Genomic DNA, 5,206 nt, shown 5'->3' with positions numbered 1-5,206 from the left:
TATATGTAACAGAGAACTAAAGACAGAATTACAGCAAACTAACGAATGATTGTCATTGATTAATGTGAATAATACATGTACAAACTTAACATTTATTTGTTTATGAAGCCTGTTACACATGGTATTTAATAATACTAGCATAACAGCGGTTGCTGCTATTAGCTGCAACACTATATGATTTCACCGCTAATTATTTCAAATAAATTGATTCTAAATTTTTTTCTCTAGTCAATTAAAATTGAGTTCGAAGGAGCTTGGAGCCAATTTTCAGAGGCTATATGGGGAGCTTAAAAAATTTCTCTCAGATGGATCAGTCGGCACAGAAAGAAGAATACCAGTCTATTAAAAAAAAAAAATTGACTCAGTACTAGCTAACATTTGATTCATAGTAGTGGATTTAACTTTTGCCTTTAATGTGACCACTTCTTTAACTTCTTTAATGATTAATCTGTAAATATCTGACATTGTTTGATAATACAACTTATTTAAATTTTTATAATTAAAAAAATAAACGTTTTTCTCTAGGTTTTAACTAGCTATTCAACTAATAATTTCCTGTAATCACATTATTCTACCTAACTCGTTGTTTTCTTATTGCTTTTCTAGGGCTATGACCGCTGCATGATACACTATTGGAAATACACAGTTTACCTGCGGAATTTTCTGCGAAAAAAGTTTCGCAGGTACACCTGCGGAATTTCCTGCGACATTATTAAATTAAATAAGTTTTCCTACGGAACAAACTTCCGCAGAAAATTCCGCAGGAATACCTGCGGATTTTCCTGCAACTTTATTAGATTAAATAAGCTTTCCTGCGGAACACATTTCTGCAGAAAATTCCGCAGGATTACCTGCGGATTTTGCTGCGAAGTTATACTTTGAATAAAAAATTAAACTGCATTAGAAAATCCGCAGGTAATTTCGCAGGAAACGTTTCTGCGGATTTTGCTGCGAATTCTCTATTTTGAAAAACCAAAGTTTATTACAGAATTCGCAGGTAATTCCGCAGGTAAAGTAAAATTTTGTTTTTTCTATATTTTTTTATTTTAATGTTTTCTAAAAATACTTGTAGTTTTTAAAATTTAATAAAATATTGTTTTTGATATTTAATTTGTACTTTAACAAGAGGTATGAAAATTTTGAAAAATAAAATTTAAAAAATATAAAAAATTGAAAACAAAAATTTGGTAAAATTTTTAAAGTAGGAATTGAATCTAGTATTTACCTTATATTGGACCAAAGAATCTACCACTAAAACAATACCAAAACACTCCAACAAAAATTATATATAAATTTATAATTTTTCTTTTTGAAAGTTTTGTTTTATTGACCGCCAAAGGACTCCAACTCTAAAAAATAAAAAAATCGATTAAACAAAAATATAAAAACACTCTAATTCTAAGAAAAATAAAATCAAATCTTTTTCTTATTGGACCTATGGTTCAGAATAAAATCCAATGACTAGATAATGTCTTATCTAAAGTAAATAAGAGTTTAACATTTCAATAACATTCATAAATATATATTTTTTAATTTTTCTAAAGACATTAGTTAAATTCAAATAGATAGTTATTGTTATAATTGAATAATTGATTATTGATTAATGTTTATGAAAATAATTATAAAAATGTTTTTTAATCCAAATATTAATACTTATTTTATGATTTTATTTTATAAATTAACTAATTTATTTTTTTAAATAATTTGTAATTTTTTACTTAAAGCTTTTGTGAATCTAAAATAACTCAGTACATTAGAAAAAGTAAAATAAAAAGTAAAATCTAAGTAAAGGTGAAAAAGGGTTTTCATTCTCACGATACTTCCGATTCGAACACATGGTTCTCATTCGCGGTTCCATTCAATCTCCATCATTTCGTGGTTGAATTCAAATTTCAACGTTGAAATTCAACGAAGGTTTTAGATCGCATTCCACTCTTCAACTTTCTCTTGACTTCGGTGTCTCTTCAGCCAGATTTCAACGATGCTCAAATCAAATCTGACACAACTTGTCCTTGCAAACATCTGACTGACTGAGCTTCATTTTTTTGGTACTAAATCGGTAAGGTTTTGGTTAATTTTGTTTAATTTTCTCAACTTGCTGAAGCAGTGATGTATTTGTTGTTTTTGCCCTTACCGGTTGTAGAGAAGAAAAACGCGGATTTCGTCCTCGCTCGCAAGGTGTTCGATGAAATGTCCCAACCGGGTTATTTCTTCTTTTGCTTCAGTTTTGATTTTCTCAAGTGATAATAATATATTGTTATTATCTCAATTGCTAAAGTACATAGCTATCTACATTTCATTTATCTACACTCTTTACAATTGTAAATTGCTAGAAGTACCTAACCGAAAACAGGAAAAGTGCATCATTGGTAGCATATGATGGGCAGTAAGCGTGACTGATATACTTTGTTACTCTACAGTATGGGCGAAGGTGAGAACAATGAAGCAGAAGTGGCTGTGATTGGATTTTGGAGTGGATTTGCTTGGTTGGCTGGAATGACTGTTCATTGCTATATTGTCTGAATATGTGGTGGATACAATTGAGGTAACTCAACTAAATTGTTTAGATCTAATTTGGAATTCTTTTGAACAAACAGCTCAATTAAGCACTTATTGGATGACTAATTATCACATAAGCAGTTATAAGCTCTTCATGATAGCTTAAAAAAAAACAGTTTATAGCTTATACAAAAACAGTTTGGTTATTTTATCTTTTGTTGAAGAAGTAACTTACACATAAACACTTATATAATAAGCAGTTATGCTTTAAATGGTTAGTTAAAATATTTACCAAACAAGGTCCTATACTCAAATATAGAATGTGTTTAAACTGTTTTTATATTAGTTATAAATCATTTTGCTAAGATTATAGAGAGATGTTACTAAAATACACTTAAAACAACTTATAGGCGTGTCATAAACTATTCTTAACAGGATGCATCAGATTCGTGGGGTTTATCTGTGAGCTTCCTCAGCATAATCTTGCTACCTATAGTTGGTAAGAATTTATATTATAGTGTTACTCAATTCCATACTTAATCCTTTCATCTTAAGATATAATTAAGTTCATATTTTCTAAGCTATAAAGTTGATGAATTGAAAGAAAAAAACATTATTCAAGTGAAGCTGAATTAATTTCATAACTTCACGACATTTCCTTAGGTGTTACTTCGGGCTCTGCTATTCAAATTGCCATGTTTGTGGTAAATAAATATCTGGAAAAAATTAATATTCGACCGCAATTTAAAAACCCGACTTTATTAAAAAATCGTAAAAGCTATATATTTTTTAGTGCAGAAAATTGAAGCTGGGACTAGAAGCTACTATTTTACACCATTTGGTGCAGAAAATTCAGCCTCAATTTATCAGTATATATGTCTGACCTTAACAACCTCCCCTCTAATTTTAAAGTAATACTGTCATTCTCGTTTAATGCAAACAAACTTTTTAACGGTAGTGAGTAGTAACTACAAACAAGTCTTCCAAGAACTTGTGTATAATTTTCAATGCCATTGTTATTTCTTCATTTTAAACATATTATATATTTTAAGACATAGGTGATATAGTAAGGGAAGGGTTTGAAATGATATGTTCAATCACGATTAAAAATGATAATCACATAGACAATAACAAAAACATCAATATGAAGCTGATTTAATTCAAAACTAACACTAAAGTGTAGCACACAAACATCATTGAGGAGAAAACAGCACCTTGATGGGAATAATCTTCTCTCCAGCATACATATCTTGACCTTCATAGGATCGAAACTCCGCTAACTGAGACTGATCCAGAGAAAACCAATCAAACCAACATCAAATAAATCAAGTAAAATAAAATACAAATCAAACACATTAAAAATCAAGAAACAACATGAACATAATTTGCTTTTTTATTTAATCAATTAATTCCTTTGCTTTTTTGTTTAATCAATTATTTTTGTTGTTGATTTGATGGGGTGTGTAGTTTTTAGAACTATTCAGATTGACTTAGTTGACCTTAAGTACTTGTGAGACCTCATGACAGAACTTGTGAAAATAGCTTATTGACTTGATTTAAATTGTGATTCGGTTTTATCTTTTATTATAAAAATAGCTTTTATGTAAGCACTTGTATAATAAACACTTATAATGATGGGTTTGTGTGTGTTTGAGTTGGCTTATTTGAAGTTATGTACTTAAATAAGCACTTGTGACAACTGATTGATAGAAAAAAGCTAATGATATGTCATAAGATTTCTATGATAGCGCATGAAAACAACTTATAGTTTATGTGAAGACTATTTGACTTTTTGGTATAAAAATTGATTATATATAAGCACTTATATGATAAGTGTTTGTTACTATGTTGTAAGCACTGAATTTTAAATTCTTTGTCCCAACAGGGCCGAGGTTTTGGCTTTTGGAGTTTAATTCATTTGGGGTTTTGTGGATTTTTTATGCTGTAGGAAACTGGAGAATTTGATTTGGAACTTGACAAGCCGACTAGGTATGTTTCTTGGTGTAGTGTGGAACTTGACAAGCTCGTGGTCTTATGTTTATTTAGATTTGAACTGAAATCAACTTCATTACTTTCCAGGACTAATGCGCCAAGGTGGAAAGTTAAGTTTATCATATGAAGCAGAGAGATATCAACTTTATTCCATAAAGGTTTTGCACTTAACATTACATTGTTTATTTTTTGTTTATAATTTAACTTTAACTTACTAATCATAATTTGATATGGTTAATTAGAATTGGTCCCTATTTGTACCAATTTTCATTCATTACATGTTAATTTCTAGCACATGATTTGTCTTTTGGAGAAAACCATTGTTGCATAACTTTGGTGATTATGTATACTATTTAGTATTTAGTAGAAGCAATACATATCTAGAGACTCTATAAAATTATTTTTTTTTAATTTTTTAAATAATTTACCTGCGGATTTTTCTGCGGAATTTTCCTGCGGATTTAGCTGCGGAATTTTCCTGCGGATTTAGCTGCGGAATTACCTGCGGAACTTCCTGCCAAAAATATTACCCACGAAGGTTTTAGCTGGGGACGAAAAAACGCAGGAAAATCCGCAGGTAAAGTGTTTCCTGCGGAAATTTAGCTAAAATCCGCAGGTAAATCCGCAGGAAATTTGAGTATTTCTAGTAGTGATAGGTATCAGGAAAAACTAAACCAATAATTAATACTGTATAAATATAAGGAAACTGTTGATT

The 5,206-nt window shown here is 29.9% G+C and overlaps 1 long non-coding RNA gene across 4 annotated transcripts; it reads left to right on the top strand.

Annotated features, from left to right (window-relative positions):
• The first annotated feature begins 1,813 nt into the window (after positions 1–1,813).
• On the top strand, positions 1,814–4,870 carry LOC131612550 (uncharacterized). 4 transcript variants are annotated; one of them, XR_009287421.1, is made up of 4 exons: positions 1,814–2,545; positions 2,935–2,998; positions 4,448–4,488; positions 4,579–4,870. It is a non-coding gene; the product is annotated as an uncharacterized LOC131612550 (long non-coding RNA). The 4 variants fall into 4 exon arrangements; XR_009287420.1 differs by having other exon boundaries at positions 4,448–4,870; XR_009287419.1 differs by having other exon boundaries at positions 4,385–4,870.
• The last annotated feature ends 336 nt before the right edge of the window (positions 4,871–5,206 follow it).

This window comes from Vicia villosa, linkage group LG6 (genome assembly GCF_029867415.1).
Source record: "Vicia villosa cultivar HV-30 ecotype Madison, WI linkage group LG6, Vvil1.0, whole genome shotgun sequence".
Lineage (NCBI taxonomy): Eukaryota > Viridiplantae > Streptophyta > Magnoliopsida > Fabales > Fabaceae > Vicia > Vicia villosa.
This window is presented reverse-complemented; position numbering and strand designations above follow the sequence as displayed.